We start from the raw sequence: 19,916 nt of genomic DNA, 5'->3' as shown, positions 1-19,916 counted from the left end.
GCCACCCACCCAAACATCCATCCACCCACCCAGCCACTCATCCATTATTGACTGAGCACCTAATAAGTGTAATGTACTGAGCTAGATGTTTGTGCTGCAGTAATAAACAAGATGTGGTCCTTGTCTCATGAACATTGATGGAAACGAATGTTCTGAAATGAAGTGTCCCTCAAAGTGGCAAGTCCCCATCCTAAACCCCAGTCCCTGTGAATGTGAACTTATTTGGAAATAGGGTGTTTTGTAGAAAGTCTGAGAAATGAACTGAGGGTTCTAGAGGGGAGGGGGGAGGGGGATGGGTCAGCCCGGTGATGGGTATTAAAGAGGGCACATTCTGCATGGAGCACTGGGTGTTATGCACAAACAATGAATCATGGAACACTCCATCTAAAACGAATGATGTAATGTATGGGGATTAACATAACATAATAAAAAAAAATAAGCAAGGTAAGATGAGGTTGTACTGGAAGAGAGGGGGCCTAACCAAGTGACTGGTGTCCTTATAAAAAGAGGGGGCTTTGGACAGAGACAGAGACACACAGGGCAGAGGCCGCGTGATGGCCACAGGGACTGGAGAGATGCGGGGACACCAGAAGGTAAGAGACACGGATCGCCCCTGAGAGCCGGCTGACACCCTGGTTCCAGACTCCCAGCCTCCAGAATGTGAGAGAGGAACTTCCTGCCGTCGTAAATGACCCGGTTTGTGGTTATTTGTTGCTGTGGCCACAGGACACAAACACCACGGGTAATGTCCTGCCAGCCTATGCTAATGAAGACAGCAGAGCAGGGCAGGGTACGGGGCTTGAGGGAGGCCCCTTGAGGGATGGAGGGAGGGGTCCAGGGGCGCACTGGGGCGGAGTGGCGGTGCCTCTGCAGGGGGGCGGACGCCCAGCAGAACGGCCTGGAGCCGGAGGGCCTGGTGAGAGGAGCCGCTGGGTGGGAGGCCCAGGTGCCTGGTCAAGACTGCACAGACCTCAGGGGCCAGGAAGGGCTCCCAAGAGGGACCAGACGCCGCTGTGGGATGTGGACGGGACCAGACTTCCAGGCAGAAGGTGGCTGGGCCTGCAGGTGGGCACAGGTGGGCGGGACTGCTGGCCACGGGAGAGATGAAGGGGAGGCCACGGAGGGCCCCTGCAGGGACCGGGAGGGACCCAGTGGAGGCAGCGGCCTCTTCCTTCCGTTACACGTCGTCTCAGAAGTGTGTGCATCTCGAGCACACACTTTCCCTAACACATCAGTCAGAAAAGGCAGATGATTCCACGCTCTTTCAACAAAATCACATTGGTCAGATGGTCCCATGAAGGACAGCATGACAGGCAGACACTTCTTCACCTGTATCTCCAAAGAAGAGCACGTCACCCCAACCTAGGTCCTCAGTGTTTGCCAGGGACAGAGTTCAAGGCGGACACCTGGTACCCGGGATCACCGTGACCTCATTCCAGCCCCCACGAGACAGGATGCAGTTGTGAGGTGCCTTAGAAATGCGTCACTCAGAGCATGGCCCGTCTTCTCCGACCACTGATGAAATTCAAACCCATAAGAACACAATTATTTCTGATGCAGCCGCGTAAGGCCTCCCTGCCCTGCAGTGACAGGAAAACACCATGGCCGGCATCAAGCTGTAGATTTTTGCAGGGACGCACTGATAACTTATAGGTTGCCACAGAAATGGGGTCTGAATTTCTGGCTGTGCTTTATATTCTGTGGCTGATATAAATTAATGCAAATGTGGAAGAGAAACAAAAGCTATATTGTACATGATTAAACGCATTAACAAAACACAAACGCATCTGAATACTAGTATTTGTACAACAGTTAGGCTTTGTGTCCCTGAATAGGGCTGTTTGTGAGGCACAGAGAAGGGCATCGTGTCCTGAACGTAGCTTCTCTGAGCACAAGGGCATGGGCAGCGGTCGAAATCTGTGGATGTGCAGCATTTTTGGTCGGGACGAGTGCAGTTTTAATTTGTCAAATAATATCCGCTTTCATCAAATTAAAGCCCGATGCAGAGTTTTTATTTAGACGATAACTATGGAGCATAGGGTTTAGTGCACGGTTTGTGAGGCATGGGTCGGATTCTGCCAGAAGACACACTTAGGATGCTCTAGTGTTGTTCAAATTCTACAGGAATTTGCAATTAAAAAAAAAAAAAGCCCACCTCAATCCAATCGCTAGAATGACCTCCAGAACTTTGGTGGGAAATGTACTGGACTTCTGCAAGTAATGCTGTTAAAATCCCAGGAGGGCTTTCCAGAACATCCCTGAGGAACAGAGACGCCACTCACTCAAGAGGGGTTTCTGCAGCAGGGACACCCACCCCACGGGCGGCTGACACTGGGGCAGCTAAAGAAACTCGCAGAGGCCGGAACCCGGGCGAGGCTCCCGCCGAAGGTCACCGTGGTCCTACCGCTGCCTGTGAGTCTGGCTCCTTCTGCCCATGTAGCCCCGGCAGGCAGCTGTCCCAAATCCTGCGGCTTCCCCCCCGGGTTATTTCTTACTTGACTGACTACAACCACCTGCTTTCTTGTTCTTTTCTTTTTTGCCACGTTATGCAGGGGTTTCGCTACATCGTCATCACTGGTCCGCAGGCTTCAGCCTCCCGTGGGATTCCATTCACCCCCAGCGGCTGGAAGCACCTGCCCAGGGCCTCACAGGCCACGGTCCTCGTGCAGGCCCCCAGGGGCTCCCCAGCGCCACCGGCACCAAGGACAGGCTCGCCCGCCTGTTCTTCCGCTCGTGCTCCAACATGTCCCCGCAGGGGTGCCCGACTCATGTGCTCAGGCCTCTGCTGGCCTGCCTCCCTGTGCCACGTCCTGACCGCCCGGAGGCCTGTGCTGGGCACCTGGCCGGGAAAGCAGCTCCACTGGTCAGGGCCGCACAGCAGCTGAGGGCGGCCGCCCCCCGATCCTGAGAAGCGTGTGGGTTTGCCAGCTCCCCTCCAGCCTGGCGGCATGTCCCAGGGGCCCTGCCGAGTTCAGCCTCCATCTCATCCCGCGGGGAGCTACGTTCGCACCAGGTGCCCAGCAAGACTGTCCGATCAGACACGCTGATGTGTGTGGGGCCATTCCTCCAAAAGGACAGAACAGAAGCCAAATGCCATCCCCTTCTTTGCTAGAAGACTTAGCTGTTGCCATTGTAGCTGTTAAATTGCTTTCTGTATTCTTACTTTTAAGTGAAGATTTCCCTTTGGTCCTGAAAGGGTTCTACACCAGTCTAAGGAGCTCTGGCTTAGAAATGAATTTCAGTTGTATAATCTAATTCTTTCTGGCCATGCAGAGGTTTTGTAATATTCTAAATTTAATCAATCGGCTTGGCTCTGAGGTAGCAGAATAAAGAATTTAGTCTCCCTGCTCTATTCTCTCCTAAACTCCAAATCTGAGTTCCTGCAGTTAGGCCTGGGTGCCCGTAATGACCATGACACGTCGAGGGGGACTGACCTGACAAGCCAGTTCGTCCACTTTGCTCTGCGGTCCGCTGGAGAACACCTGACCGCGTGGGGGGCGCCCGACCGCGTGGGGGGCACCTGACCGCGTGGGGGGCGGAGAAACTCCCAACACTGCAAAGCCATGGACAGCAGTGTCCAGAGTCAGGGCCAAGGAGGGCAGAGGTCTGCAGGGCAGCAGAGAAGGGCCCGGGAGACTAGCTTCAGCCCCTCTAACTAGCTGATGGCCTCGGGCAGGTCACTGAGCAGAGTGTGTGCTCACGGAATGGGGAGACCCAGCGCCATTCTTGCCTAAGTACCTGAAGGTCCATGTCAGCAGCATGTGCCCAGCTTCCGCCCAGCGCCCCAGCTCCCACACACGCAGCTGGCCACCGAGAGCCCCGGGAAAGGAGGCCTCGGCCACCTGTGCACGGCGTTCCAGATGCATTATCAACAGCCCTAGAAGCAGGTAGTTTCCTTCCTATGAGGAAACTGAGAACACAGGAAAGTGAAAATAGGAACCGATGGGGGAGGTGATGTTAATCCAGGTCTGCGATCGGCACGCTGCAGCTCTGGGGGCCTCACACCCGCGCTTCTCCTGCCCCGACTGGCTTTACCTGCAACGAGGTGTTTGCCTCAAACGGGAAAATTTCACTGCAGATAATCGGCGGCTATGCCATGTGTGGGTCACAGCTGCTTAACAGAGAGGGACTGACGAGGAGAGGCGGAGGGCCTTTGCGGAAAGCCACCTGCCCTGAGCGAAGAGCTCAGCCAGGGCCCCCACCTGCAATCAGGAGGCCCAGATGCTCCCAGCGGGCTCTGCAGGCGCGGGAGGGGGCTGTCTCCCTGCACACGCCCCTGCTCACCTGCACCAGCCGTGGGCTCTCATTGCCAGAATATGTTCATGAGTGTTCAACACCAAAACAAGCTGAATTCAGGAATCCGGTATCACCACTCTGGAGATTTTTCACCCAAGGAGCTAGGATTCTTCCTGGTTCAAAAACACAGGTCCCCAGCTTATTACTGTCCAAGCCACCTCCCTGTGGCGGGCCTCAGATATGGTGGACCACGGCCTCCGAGGCCCCATAGGAGCCTGCCCAGAATCACTGCTTCCGGATCTTGTCTAGGGTTCACAGGACAGACAACTGCCTAAGGAAACAGCAGGATTCCTAAAGCTAAAACACGAGCAGCTAGAAACAAGCGTTCCTAGATGCCCAGGCACCACCAGAAGGCTCATGACCGGCTCGTGGCACCTTCTCGTCTCCCCCTCTGGATCGTGCACCTCACCCTGCTCGCGATGTCCTGTGGTACCCCTGGAGAAGGGACCTGAGATCGCGGGGAGCCTGCATGGAGAAAGTTCTAAATGGGGCTGCCAGGCCCCCTCCTGGGCCGGAGAGGGCATTCACTCAGTGACGGGGACGCTGGTGCTGGGACACTCGGTGACTTTCATCTAAATACACAACGGCAGAACTCAGAGGAACCACATGTGCTGTTGTCCTGCTACACTCGACAGTTTTCTCCTGAGGGATCTGCAGTCTGCATTCCTAGCTGCCAGTCCTTTCAGGAAGCATTATCCAAAAATACGTCCATAGATCCAAATGCACCAGCATGTCTTATTTTTCATAACTGCTCATATGAATCCTTAGTTTCTAACTCAAAGCAGCACCATGGCATAGAATAAAGGGACTCATTATGGAACGAATCCACAAAATGGTGGAAATCTTCAATTATCTGGTCTTTGATTTGTTTTTAAACTCACACTTTAACTTTTACTTTTTTCCCCCATATTTTTTCATCTCGTGGTATCTTAAAGATTACTGAGACGACTGAAGCCATTGTATAATCTGGAATACCACAACTGACCTTAATTCAGGTCTCTGTTACGGGGACAAGTTGACAGGGCCAAGCAAGGGCATGCACACCCAAGTTCACATCCTTCAGAGTGGGTGAGCTGAAGTCACATGCCATTCTTTATAGTCAAGAAGATCCTGAGATACAGAGATGGCTGCACAGAACTAAAGAAAAGTTACCTAATACTTCAGACCTTTGCAGAAGAGCTCCCACTTCCAAATAACCGACAGAAGGGGTACTGCCTCTTGCAGCCCAGGGAGAACCACCTAGAAGCCCAGGATTCTACACTGAAATAAGACAACATTAACTCTCCTCCAGAGGTCTTTCTAAATTCTGTTCGTTTCTGTCGGCGGGCAGATGGTGTGGATCTACTTTTTCAGGATTTTTATGGAAGGCAGCTTTGCAGGTGAGCATATAACCCCCCCAGAGCATGCCTGCCTGCCTTCTGGCACCTCCAGCCTGGGGAGCCGGTCCTCCCTGAGCCTGCCCATCAATCGCCGCTCAGAACACCAGCTCCTTCGGCACGAACATGCTCCAATCCCCCCCAAGCAGAGATTCCAGGAGAGCTGAAGAAACAGGAGGCAGAGATTGTTACCTTTGTTTAGACCTGAGGCTGGGCCAGATTCTCATTTTCACTGAAAGTATGAAATTAGTCATCTACTATCGGAACAAAATTTCCAGCTTACTTTTCCGTAAAGGAGGTGTTTTTTGTTGTTGCTTGTTTTTAACTTTTTTGCCTTGTCACTGTGGGCCTGAAGGTGTGGGATCTCCGCGGTGGGGGCCAGGACCCCAGAGGGTCCCACCACCAGAGTCTAGATTACAGACTCTCCTTGGAGTCTTCATGAGGATTGATTAAGATAAAAGCATCCTGACAGAAGAGAAGCATAATTAAAGTTCCTCAAACCTGCTATAACCAAGTGCAAAAATAAAAACCAGCCAGTGTGCAAAGGGAGTGCGATTCTTAATGGTGGGGTATGCTTCACAGCCGACACTGGGAATAACAGCTGCAGACCTGGCCCGCCCCGCCTTGCCCCTGACCACCTCCAAGCAGGACCAGGTGGCCTTCCTGGGAACATTGCCACTGGGGAGCCCCAGCTTCCTCACCGAAGGCCTGAAACCATGAGATGTGGGTGTTGGGGGGGGATTCTGGAGGTGGAGGCAAAGACCCGGCCTCCATCTCTGGCCAGAAATACCCCTCTTTCTAAGTAAGGTTTTTAACACTGGGCATGCAGATGGCTTATCTGACATATCCCACTGATAAGATAAGCCCCAGAAGAAGCATCTTGCCAGGTCTGTGTATGGACCATCAGCCACTGCCCACCATGGAGGGGGCCGGAGGCGCCGTGCTGGACACCAAACGTGTGGTTCTGCGGGCTCCGATTCAACTCGAGTCGAGCGCCCCCATGGAAAAGCTAGGGGCCAGCAGCAGGAAGCGGCCTGTGGGCTCTGTAGCAGGGAAAGCCACCTGGGAACCAGAGTCTCTGCCCAAGGCCCAGCTCCTGTCCGGGAGATGGAGACGGCGGGGGGTTCCTTTCCTGTGAGGGGCTGCCTTCTATCGACCTGCCACACGCCAGGCTTGGACCGAACCTCACTCTAAAAAGACAGTGACTTGGGGCTCCTGGGTGGCTCAGTCGGTGAAGCGTCTGCCTTTGGCTCAGGTCATGATCCCGGGGTCCTGGGATCGAGTCCCACATTGGGCTCCCTGCTCAGTGGAGAGCCTGCTTCTCCCTCTGCCCCTCCCCCCTGCTCATGCTCTCTCTCTAGAATACATAAAATCTTAAAAAAAATAAAGGGCGAGGCTGGGGCCCATGCTAAGTGTGCATGACCATGCTTTGGCAGACCATCGGTTTAAGAAGAAAGGGCACTGGGAGTACCTGTGTGCCTCTGACCTGGCCGGCCGGGCCCCTCTCTGCAGAGGAGCCGGGGGGCCGGGGGGCCGGGGTGGGCGGAGCTGTGGCATTTTCGAGTGTAGGCCAGAGCTGAAGAGGACCCTCCTTGTTTGTGGAATACTTCTGTCCCTGGCTCACTGTGCTTGGGGTCACCAGGGAGGGGGAAGGAAACAAAAAGGCCCATGGTTGTGGCCTGTGGATCTGCTATGGCAGAAATTCTGCATCTATGAGAGGCATGCAGCCGCCCTCCAGGCTACCCGCAGAGATTTCTTTAAAACTTCCACAAACGAATCTTATCAACCCACCCATCTCAACACGAATGCCTCCTTTGTGTACCCAGAACATATAGTTTTTATTTGCTCTAAATAGCTCAGCCCTCGAGCCCTCCCACGGCAGGAATGGGGTCACGGGGGAGGCAGCCCGTGAGGGCTGGGCCGGGCTCCACTCTGAGTCCGTGCCTTGTAGGGCCTGAGTTTCTTCATCTGATAATGTGGGTGCTAGCTTCTCAAACACAGCTGGTGTCAAGATGTGAGATTAAGAAAAAAAGCCCAATATACACATAGGTTCTGTGCCATGAGCAGCCTCTGTCGGTTCTCACCGTAACTCTGCACCTGCCATGAACAGGCCCAGAGAGGTTACGAGATTTCCCCCAAGGAAGTGGCCTCACAGGGACACTGAGGTGCTTTTCCGTGGGGAGTAAATAAGCCAAAACAAAAGTAATCCTGCCTCTATGTCCATTTTATCCAGTGGGGCTCAGTAAACACTAGTAGAATTAAACTGAATTTGGACTGTGAGACCAAAGGTCGGCTGAAGTCAAATCCAGCTGACTTCGGTTCTTGGTCCTACCACCTACTCTGTGGCCTTGAGCACGTGAGTTCATCTCTTCAAGTCCTGAGTGCCTCAGCTGCAGAATGGGGTGGATTATTGGAGCTCACTCACAGTATTGCTCTGACAAGTCCTTGAGGTGCACGTAATAAAGTATCTTAGCACTGGTGCATGGTGACCAGCCATCTGTTAGGGCTTTTGTTACTCTAGCTGTTATAGTATTTTAAAAAAATGACTCTGGGAATACCTTGGGCACAGAGTAAGATTCTATACAGTTTCCACCCACCCACCCATCCATCTACCCATCCACTCACACATCCACCCACCCATGCATCCACCCACCCATGCATTCACCCATCCACCCAATCCATCCACCCATCTATCTACTCATCCACCCATCCACTCACCCATCCACCTACCCATCCACTCACCCTTCCATGCATCCAACCACCTACCCAACCACCCATCTACCCATCCATGCATCCACCCATTCACCTACCCATCCATTCATCCATCCATCCATCCATCCACCTACGCACTCACCCATCCACTCACCCATGTATCCCCCCATCCACCCATCTATCTACCCACTCACCTATCCACTCATCCATCCACCCATCCACTCATCCATCCACCCATCCATCCACTCACCCATCCATCCATCCATCCATCCATCCACCACCCACCCATCCACCCATGCATCCACCTACCCACCCAATACTCATTTCATTCTTATGTTAGGCAGAATCCTAAGAATGGCCCCCAATAATTCTCACCCTTGTATAATCCTAAAAAAACTGTAAAAATGATAAGGTATCCCTTGTGATTATGTTATATCACATAGAAAACAGAAGATTATCTGGGACTGTTTAGTCCAACCACAGTAGCCTTTTGAAGACAGAGAGTTTCTCTAGTGGGTACCAGAAGCAGAGGTCAGAGAGATGCTCACGCAAGCATTAAAAGATGGGAAGCACCACTGCAGGCTTCAGAGATGGAGGGTCTACGTGCAGAGTCCCGAGGTGGGGTTCTAGTTGCTAAGGGTGATCCTGGATGACAGCCAGCAAAGAAATGGGGACCTGATCCCAACAACTACACAGAATTGAACTCCACCAACAACCTGCATGAGCCAGGAAGTAGATGGCCCCCTTAGCCTCCAGAGAAGCGCCCGACCTGGCAGTCACCTTGACGTCAGCCTTGTGTGACGCTGAGCACAGGACGCGCTACAGTCAGCCCGGACTTCTCGCCACAGAGCCAGGAGCTCCAAGGGGTGGTTTTCAGCTGCTAAGTGTGTGGTAACTGGGGACGCAGCAACAGAAAATGGAGACATGGCTACTGGGGGTCCAGGGAAGCAGTTGGAGGTGAACAAAACAGAGTTCCTGCCCTCTTGGGCTTTCGGGTTAGGAGACAGGAATTAATCTCACAGATAACTACACACTTTACAGGAAGGAAAGAATCTCGTTAGTGGGAGGACCTCGGGGTCAGAGAAGCTTCCCTGCAGCTGTGGGTGAGCAAGGGTTTGCCAGATGCCAGGGGGCTGGGGTCCTGGGCACAGAAGACAGGAGCCACCAAAGCTGGAGGTGGGAGGGGGCCTGGACATGGAGGGGAACGTGGTCCCAGCAGGCAGAGCGTGAGCATGCTGGGTGTTGAAAATCATGCACTGTGTGCTTTGTTCTTTATTCTAAATGCATGAGAAGCCCTGGGAAGGCTTTTTAAACCAGGAAGCAACATAATCAAATGTATGTTCTCAGAAAGTCTCCCTGGTTCCACTGAGGAAAGAAGCCAGGGCCAGGGACCAACAGAGAGGTTGGGGGGCCCACCAAGCAAGGGACGATGGTGGCCCGGGCAGGGGTCAGGGTTTCGGAGCTGGAGCAAAGTGCAGATCCGGAGGTTTAGGGGATACAAATCTGGACTGGTTTTGGCAAAGCTCTGGGGATGGAGGAGGAGAGAGGGGTCATGACCAGCTTCCACAGCATCAGCATTACCTGGGAACTTGCCAGAAGTGCCTATTCTCCGGCCCTGTGATGGACCCGCTGACTAGAAACTGCGGTGGGCCCAGCCGCCTCTGTGTTAACAAGCCCAGGGAAGCACCGCTCTAGCATGTGGACAAATGTCTGCCAAATAAAAAAAGCCCTTCCGAGGCTGGAACAGGGGCTCTCGGTCCAAGCTGTACACGATAATCAGGGCACTTTCCAGCCTCCGGGTGCCCTGCCCCACAGACCGAGTCCACACAAATCTCAGGGCGGGGTGAGGGTGCCTTGAGAGGTATCCCACAGGTCTCCAGAGCCACCAAGGGATCACGTTCCCCACGGTTTCCCTGACAGGCCCAGGATCTCTGCGTCATTCCTGACCCACTGCCTTCAGGGAGAAGATGGGGCTCACTGAAGGAACGCCTGGGCTGTCTTCTACCGCAGGGAACATCAGAACCAGCCTGTGCTGAAGCCCAGACTCCAGCCGGGCTGACGCTTAAGTGGGGCCCGGGCATCGCGCTCAGATTCCTGCAGTGATTTTCATGTGTCACGTCTATAATACATCAACAGGAACCGCGGGAGGAAGTGCTGGGCCAATCCCTTCAAGCTTTCTGTAGGTCCCCTTCTCCCCCAAAGTTTGACACCCAAAATAAACAGGAAGGTAAGAAGGTGCAAGGTATCGAGAGCTACAATCACTCTAGCAAAAATTAAAGAACAGTGGAAAGAGCCTCAGAATACAAAAGCAGTGCAATGCACCCTGAGCGACCCCTTTAAGCCTGTCTTGGTTTATCTTAACCCAAACCACAACTTGGACACCAGCTTTCCAGAGCTTCAAGCTCTGTGCAGCCCCCATCAGAGGGATGATAACCCTTTCCCGAGAGACACTGTCTGGCTCCTGGATCATGAGTGTCCGCAGCCACAGAGAAGCAGCCCACCTCCCGAGCCCACCCACTGGCGCCGACCCCGTGTCCTGGTCACTCCCTTCGCTTTGACTCATTTCAGCCCTTTGTCCCCGCTGCGACTCTGACCCGGTCTGAGACCCTCCAGCCATGAGCTGTGACCTGCAACAGTTTTTACTATATGAGACGAAGCAGCTGTGACCTCATTTCTGACTTGTGTGAAAATCACAAGCTCATCCGATGTGTCTCCTGGGGTGAGGAGTCCCTGCCCTGGCTCCGGACGGTCTCAGAACCACCCCCACCCCGGGCACCCTGCTCCCCGTTCTCCCTGGGGACCCAGGAGAAACCCACAGCCTCTGGCTTCCTCTGTGGGTAGAAGTGCCACGGAGGAAAGCTCAAACACACGCCCCCAACAACTTGACCCCGCGCGGGATGCACACTCGCTCATTCGAGCAGACGTGTCCGAGGGGCACCTGCGGGGGCAGAGGTGGGGCGAGTGGGCGCGCATCAGGCCGGAGCCGCAAAGAGCCCCGCCACAGCCTTCGCTGAGATGTTCGCAAACGAGCACCGGGAGCGAGGCCGAGCCTGCGCGGAGCCCCAGCCACCGTAACTGTTAAGAAGGAACAATGTAGTGCAGAAGCAAAGGAAATGTCCTTCCTCGGAGGCGATGCCGCAGGACGGCTGTGGACGGGCAGCGGGGGGCCCTGCAGCCGAGGCGGCCGTCTGCTGGTGGAGGCCCCCAGGGCCGCGGGCAGCCGTCACGGGAGGGGGGCGGAAGGTGGCTCCCATCCCCAAGGTGGAGCACGGTACCATCTGGGCGCCACCTCAACTGCCTCGCTGTGGGACTGTGGGAAAGACAGTCACCTGCCGGGAGACGTGGGTGCGGAGGGACAAGGGACTCCTGGGGCAACGTGGGCATTGGGTGCAGTTTGGTGATGGTGCCTTTCTGCTGCTCCTGACTCCTGGACTCTCTCTGGTCCTCCTGTGTGTGTGTGTGTGCATGCACACGTGTGCACGTGTAAGTGTGTCCATGTGTGCGTTTGCAGGCACGTGGGTGCTGGGCGACAGGGCAGGAGGGGAGAGTGGGTGTTCCAGGTCCTGTTTATGCTTCCACGCTTAGTACTAAAGGACTTCTGCCCGGTTGGAAAGTTAATGCCACGCTGAGGTGCTGGGATCGAAGGAGCGCGCATCTCTACCCCAATCGGACATGTGAGGCAGTCAGGCCCGGACAGGCTTACGCCACAGCACGCGGCGAGTAGAAACGCCAACCCCAGGTGCCTGATACCATATGTGTATTTTTTTCCTACCACTTCATAACTAGGCCTGGGAATTAGGCAAACGCAAGGTCCCAGATCTGTGACTGTGTCGGTTCCACTCTGCCTTATCGTCTCGCTTCCCCAGGGCGTGGAAGGGGGCAGCTGCCAGGTAAGGTGCATGCGTGCAGGCGGGCATCCATGCTACTGAGGGCACGGACACGCGGGCACACAAGCACGTGTATGTATGCTACTCGCTTCATGGAGGAATTATTCACCAGTTAATTCACGGCATGGGTGCGGCTGCTAGCTTTTCACGTAATATTTTTTTTTAAGATTTTTATTTATTTATTTATTTGAGAGAGAGAATGAGAGACAGCATGAGAGGGAAGAGGGTCAGAGGGAGAAGCAGACTCCCCGCCAAGCAGGGAGCCCAATGCGGGACTTGAGCCCGGGACTCCAGGATCATGACCTGAGCCGAAGGCAGACACTTAACCGACTGAGCCACCCAGGCGCCCCTGTGTATTTTTTGAGAGAGAGAGAGAGGGTGCATGGAGCATGCATGCATGCATGCATGCATGGGGGGGCAGAAGGTGAGGGAGAGTCTCACGTAGACGCCCTGCTGAGCCCCAACTCCAGGGTCTCCATCAAGAGTTGGACACTCCACTGACTGAGCCACCTAGGCGCTCCATGCTTGTGTTTTGAAGATTTTATTTATTTATTTGAGACAGAGAGAATGAGAGAGAGAGAGCACATGAGAGGGGGGAGGGTCAGAGGCAGAAGCAGGCTCCCTGCCGAGCAGGGAGCCCAATGCGGGACTCGATCCAGGGACTCCAGGATCATGACCTGAGCCGAAGGCAGTCGCCCAACCGACTGAGCCACCCAGGCGCCCTCACGTAATATTTTTAAGGTACAAGAAATCTTATGACTGGCTCATAGGCAGAATTTTTCACTTCTGTTCTGTACCCAGCAGAAATCAACATGGCTCACTGAGTTAGCAAAGCATTCACATCATCAGTGATGCAAAAGGTGTTGGCAAACTTTGCCCACGACCCAGTCTGGCCCATCGCCTGTTTTTGTACAGCCTGCAAGCTAAGAATGTTTTTGACGTTCTTAAATAGTTTGAAAAGAAAAAAATAGTATTTCATGACACATGGAAAGGATACAAAATTCAAATTTCGGTGTCCATAAATAAAGCTTTAACGGAACACAGCCATGCTCATTTACTGACAAAATCATCTGTGGCTGCTTCCAGGCTCCAAAGATAGAGTTGAGTAAGCACCAGAGACCATACGGCCCTCAGAGCCTGAAATATTTACTATCGGCCCCCTTTGCAGAGGGTTTGTTGACCTCTGTGAGCTCTCATCTAATTTTCAGCTCTAAGAACAGGCAGAATGAGTTGTGCGGCCTTCAGAGGATACAAAACTGATGGCTGAACATCACATAACTTTAGGAGAGGTCAGTGTGCTGTGAGCCCAGAGCGTAAGAGTTTACTTAACTCCTTCTGTGCCCCCAGAGGTAAGAAGGTACAGCAAGGTATCGTTTGCTTTGGGCTTGAAGCTTTTGTGGCTTTTGACACATAAGGCAGTTTTAAAAATGTAGTTGGTTTTAATGAATAAAATTAATGACAATTATCTTCAAACAAGAAGATGAATGGGTATGCTTGCCAAAAGGACGTCAGCTCTCTGGAATCATCTGTTTTTAATTCGTACCCCAGGGCCACTAGGGAACGTCCGCAGGGACCCCAGGGACAGAGACCAGTAACCCAAACTCAGAAGTGGAAGGTAAAGAAAGCAAGACCTGACCTGACTGGCCTGGGTGTCAGACAAAAGCTGATTCTTAGACCAAGAAAGGGCCCATCAGGTAGGAGCTGGGGGCCGATGTTGGGCGGGAGGAAAAGGCTGGCGATGGCGTATCACCTGAGGGCAAAGGAGCAGAGGAGGGGAAGGGGGTACGCGGCTGAGTCTGAGCACTTCTGCCGAGGAATCAAAGTCTCCTGTGTGACACGCCTCCAGCAGAACTTCGGAGTTAGGAGGATGCTCGTGGCATCTGCGCCTCCCGTGTCTGCCCCTGCACATCCCTGCCCCTGTTCTCACACGGCAAATCTTCTCTGGTCACTGAGGAGCTTTCTGTACAAAATCACATATAAATGATAAAATTCTGGCGACGTGTGAGTCTGCATCTAGCACGCCGTTCACGTGCGTGCTGTTCATCTTTAAGAACCGAATGTCAGGGGCGCCTGGGTGGTGCAGTGGTGGAGCGTCCGACTCGTGCTTTCGGCTCAGGTCCTGATCTCAGGGTCATGAGATCGAGCCCCACGTTGGGCTCTGTGCTCAGTGCGGAGTCTGCTTTGACTTCACTCTCCCTTTGACCCCCCTTGGGCTCATGCATTCTCTAAATAAATAAAATCTTTTTTTTTTTAAAAGAACTTAATGTTATAATTTTCTTATCCTCCTTCTTTTCTTCCCTTTCAATTCTGAAAGTTGTTAACTGTCAGCTGATACGAGATTGCTTGTTTTGGAAGCATTACCGACAAAAGGCCTGCAGAAAGCCAGAGAGTAAACAGCAGAACTTACATTCTCTATGTGAAACCAGTAAAAAGATGTGAAGTTTCTACTAATCACAGCACTATTTAAAAAAAGGTCAAAACTGGAGTCATCGGATGTGTAGATGAAGAAACACCCATTTGCAATAAAATGGAAATAACTATCAGTTTCCGTGATCTTTTTAGAAACTTTGCTTGTTGAATGCATAAATATCTAACATTTTACCCGCGGCTATTCCAAATTAAAGGAAGGAGGGAGTAGATGCACAGAATGTGGCCTGCTTTCTCGTCCTTTCAGCCAAAGACACGTTCCAGAACCCATGTCCTTGGTCTTCCAAAAAGATCAGACACTTGGCATCGGACCGCCTTGCTGTGGGGTTTGCTGTGATCAGATGAAGAGGAAGCAAGAGTCCAGGATTTAACTGCTTCGATTGGCATCCCTTCTCTTAGCTGAAACATTATTTCCAGTTTAACTCTCCCCCCCTAGAAACAGTAATGCTATTTTGTAAGTATTCAGAGAATACTTGTATCATTCCTTACCTTTTAATATTTACTCTATTTTGCAGGACAGGCATAATCCCTGGTTTACGGTGTAACGAATAATTGATACATTTATAGTTTGGTGAATGAGAGAGTTATTTTTAAGTCTTTTCTTGGGGACAGTTGCAGATCTGTTCTGCAGCACTTTCTGTCCCTGGAAGCCAAGGAACAATGGTGTCAAATGTCTGGCGCAGCAGAGATGGGGGCTCTGCGCACAATGTGTGCTTTTCACCGCCGGCCCCCGGCAGCCACAGAGTGCTTACACCGTGCCGACCTCGTACCAGCTCGTGCTACCTGCTGCTCGGCTTTCGGGATAAAAAGAACTTGAAAACTCTCCAGGTTAAGAAATATGCAGTGAAATGCTCTAAAAAACTCAGGCAATAAAACATGATTATTCAGAGCAAGAAAAGGTGATGTGACACTAGATAAACAGGGAGAAAAAAGACATTCTAAGAGATTTATAAAAATGGCCTCAGGTGAACTCTTTTCAACTCACCTGCTGCTTTAACTGTTCTTAGATATGTGCTGTTTGAGTAAAGTGCATACTAATATAGTTTTGGGGGGGTTATTTTCTTTTTTGAAAATCATTTCAAGACCATTTATCACGATCCTATAGTCAGATAACCATTTAATTTCATAGGGTATCCAACCGAAGAAACCGAAGATATCCCATCTACTTATCCAGTGGAAGTAGATACTTCTAAAGATTGATTTATGAAAATTTTAAATCAACCACAATGGGTACTTGTGATCATCTATTTTTCTGTTTTGTTACATGAACCTTGAACAAATTGATAATCTCATAAGGAAATTATCATAAGTGGGAAGTCAGCATTTCCACATCAAGGAAATAAGCTCACGTCTATATTCATATGTGGATGTGTTTTACAAAGTTCTCCAAGGGAAATCAGCCCCCTTGAATCTAACATAACGTTTTAAATCTTCATCACAGAGCCAATGTGGTGACATTTCCCACCAGTCCTGGGTAATCTCAGGGGTCCCAATTACTGGTCCCTGAGCACCTAAGAGCATCTAACTGGTCCCCGGTTGTGAGATGCAATCTGCCAGGCGCTGTCACCGCCAGGTGCTGACCCCCCAAGGCCAGCGTCACTCACAGTAGGTCGGGGGTGGGCTGTGAAGTCCCCTCTGTCTGTACGTCCCCGCAAGCCCAAACATGGCACATTCGGCGTCGTCCTTAGAAAGTGGTTTATCGGAGACAAAGCTTTTAATCTCCCCGAATACTCGGTGCCTTGTAATGGACTGACGGTTTCACAGTGTCGTGATGGGAGCATGTTACTTTCTCCTCTGTGTGCCACGTGGGCCCAGCGCCGAGGGAGGATGGATGTGAAACGCATCGAAGCCGATCTCTTCACACCTGCCTCAAGCGCCGTCTTAGCGGATGCCACTCATACCCCCGGGCGCTCACACCACAGGGACCTGCTCAGCTTTCAAGGCCTCCCTGTCGCCTCAGCCACTCCGCTTGACCTTTGCTGACTCCGACTCCCACTACAGGCTCTGCCCCACCTGCGTCACGTGCGGCCCTGGCCTCAGTCTCTGTCTCTGGTCACCTCCGCTCTCCCTCTTGGCTGTGCAAACCACCCTCACCAGGATGTGCATCCCCGCTCTGGATGCTGGTGGCCTGGGCTGATCTGCCCGCGGCGGCTGGGCTTGGTATGCCACTGGGTTCATGTCCAAGCGGCAGCGGGTTGGTTCAGTGCGCTAACCTTGATTACCTGCTCTCGATGCCTCGGGGCAAGAAGCCTGTTCTGCTGCAGGACCCAGGGCCACGCAGACTGACCGGGTCGCCTGGTGAATGCAGCAGAGAGGACAAGGAAGGCCGCCAGGCTGGCAATGTGTGGCCTGAGGACAACGCGGGGAGATGTTTGGAAAGGCAAATCTGCAGAGCTGAGAACCGATCCTGCCGTCACAGCCCTCCCGCCTCCCATCTGCAGGCCTGCAGCCCCCACTTCAGCAGCACCCATGCAGCCTCAGCCCGGATGTGCCACCACCATACCCATTCCCCCATGGCATGATCTCTCAGTCCCCACTGTGCTCGGGACCCTCGGCGCTCACCCACCAACACGCCAAGACCGCACTCCTAGCTCGGCCTGCAAAATCCTCTTGCGATGGTTCTGCAAGGGGCAGAGCGACCCTGTCTTGCCCAACTCTGCCCTCGTCTCCCCGCTCCCTGCTGAGGCCTGCAAGCTCAGTTCAGAAGCCACCCCTGCCCCCGGCCTTACGGATCCTTCTCTCGGAGGCTGGCCCTGGGGCTCGAACCGTCCCGGAGAGCACCTCGCCACACTGGTGCCCCCCTGCACTCGCCTCCCAGTGGAGGAGCTCCACACTTACCTCTAAGGCACCTAGAAATTATCTGCTCTGGGAACAGACAAAATCACATCTGACGGGTTGGAAATCAAATTAAATTCAACTCGTAACGGGAAAAAAGCATTTGTTAAACAACAGCTGTATGTTTTTTCTGTTCAAATAAATTTACTTCTAGGAAGTGGACATGTCTGTCTCCCTAAAGACAGTTCTTAGGATGGTGGTAGATTTCTGTGTTGTTGTATTGTGTGCACACGTGTGTGTATGGCGTGTGTGTGAGAGAAGACTGCCCTTTATACGAGATACATCCAGATACATTGATAAATGGGTGTCTCTGATCTTCATACGTATCGTGATTGAGGCTTTCTCTTCTAAGTAATCCGCTCACATGCCTGGAGTCAGTCTGCTTCTTCTTTCCCATTGGAAAAGGAACATTACATCCTGGAGAACACTGATGACAAGGGGACCCAAAGCAGCCTGAGCACAGCGAGCGGACAGGCCACGGCCCAGCCTCCATGAAAACGTGACAGCCTACTGATGAGACAACCGATTGCTGACCTGGTCAGTGCTGGACTGAGCGTGTCATCGATGCGTGAGGCAGCCCCCAGCAGAGACGTGTGTGTGACCAATGACCTCACAGAAACACCTGCGGCTCCACTGGCCTGGGACGTACGTTCTGAAAAGCACCTGGGTTCTCGTGGGAGTCAGGAGGGCTGTGGTCACCAACGTACGTGGACAATGACAGAGTCCTGCAGTGCTCAGTATTTCTACCTTCTGTAGCCAAGGCATTTTCAGAGTTGAAATTACTATCATGAATTCATTTCATCTCTTTTTTTTTTCTATTAGAAAAAGCACCAATTGACCGTGAAATTGCTTAACCGGTCAGCAAGTCGGCCGCACACAGGACGAAGGAGAAGGAAGCCGTCGCCGGGCTCTAACAGGCCAGAAGCCGGCCCACATCTCAGGACGGGTGCTAACAGGACACCAGGGTTAAAGTGCTGCTTGAAAATTCAGCTGACAGAGGAAGCACAGCTCGGGGGCAAGCCTGTGAGCGGACTGGACGTGTGTGTTGTGAAAACACCTGGAGGGGAGCATTTCGTTAATGCAAACTATTAGCTATGGTACAAAATACTAAATAATCCACACATTCAAATGGCTGGGCCAAACTGCAAGTTAGCTACGGATACTCATTTTTGTCCGTGTTGATCTGTTAAATATTTCACCACGTTCCTAGTGGCGACGTGAAGACCTGCAGCCACTTCCGTCCCAGGAGTGTCGGAGACGTTTCCTGCCAAGGCTGTCATCCTATTTTGGGACATTCACAGACATGGGAACTTACTGCTGTAGAAGCAAAATACACAATTTCGCCGGAGTGCCTCAGACCCCTGGCCCACTCTCCCCCACGAAACAGAGCAGGACAGTTTACTCGAGGTGAGGGCAAGACTCAGAACGGGCCCAGAGGCGCAGAGTTCAGAGCCTGTGAGGATCCCGTGGCAAACCGCTGCCTCTGAGCTCTCCCAACACCAGCCGTCCCCGCTGAACCGAGAGTCTGGGGTGGGCAGCCCCTCTCGACGTGCCGGTGGGGGGGTGCCTGGGGGCATGCGGCAGATCACGGTCCCCAGAGATTTTGAATGACCGTCTTGTTCCTTGGGTGCAGGGAGGGGCGGCTCTGGAGGATGTGGGGAGAGCTTTTCAGCGTCGGTAAGCATCGGCTTAGAGAAGCTGAACTTGAAGGTAATCATCCGATGATGACCACAATTCCTGGAGGTGGGAGAAGAAATCTCTGATGCCACAAAATATCGGAGGTCCCTCCATTCCTCAGCTGCCTGTGAGCCTGACGTCTCCAGCGATTAAGGGAATCAGACACTAAATGCACTCTTCCCCTGGGTGGTGGAATGGGGTTTGATAAACACCCACACGCGAATGGTAGAATAAAAATGATTGTGTACACAGACAGCCCTGCCCCCTGGAGCTCAACATACGAAGAAAATAAAGCCGCGGCCGGTGGGCGTCCGCCCGAAGAGCAGAGCACCTGCACCCGCGGAGACCGTGAAGAGTAGAGCCGCCTCAGCAGGTTCACGGCAGCTGGGCGAGCGGGCAGCCCACACCTGCACCAGCCGGGAGCGGACCAACACATCAGGGGCTGCCCAAAGGAAGGCGCGGAGCGCGGCCCCTCGCCCCCACTTGGACAGACCTTGAAGGCACCGTGCTAAGTGAGAGGAACCGGTGACAAAGGCCACAAGTATCAAGTCAGCAAAGCCACAGACAGAGGATTCGTGGTTTTGGGGGCTGGACGCGGCGGGGAGGACGGGGAGCTGCCCGCGGCAGTTGCTTTCCCTGGGGTGACAACAAGGTTCTAAATTAGATTAGAGTGGACCGGGCACAACTCCATGAATATATTAAAAGC

The 19,916-nt window shown here is 52.9% G+C and overlaps 1 protein-coding gene and 1 long non-coding RNA gene across 10 annotated transcripts in view; both read right to left on the bottom strand.

Annotated features, from left to right (window-relative positions):
- MBP (myelin basic protein) overlaps positions 1-19,916 on the bottom strand; it is a 110,623-nt gene that overhangs the window by 34,604 nt on the left and 56,103 nt on the right. The gene's annotated exons all lie outside the window — the stretch shown is intronic.
- On the bottom strand, positions 1,950-6,913 carry LOC118004480. Its single transcript, XR_004677596.1, has 2 exons — positions 2,840-6,913; positions 1,950-2,258 (listed from the first exon to the last, which is right to left on the bottom strand). It is a non-coding gene; the product is annotated as an uncharacterized LOC118004480 (long non-coding RNA).

The sequence above is a fragment of the Mirounga leonina genome, unplaced genomic scaffold (genome assembly GCF_011800145.1).
Source record: "Mirounga leonina isolate KUSES-001 unplaced genomic scaffold, KU_Mleo_1.0 Mir_93, whole genome shotgun sequence".
Classification (NCBI taxonomy): domain Eukaryota; kingdom Metazoa; phylum Chordata; class Mammalia; order Carnivora; family Phocidae; genus Mirounga; species Mirounga leonina.
The sequence above is the reverse complement of the archived record's forward strand: the minus strand, read 5'-3'. Positions and strand labels throughout refer to the sequence as shown.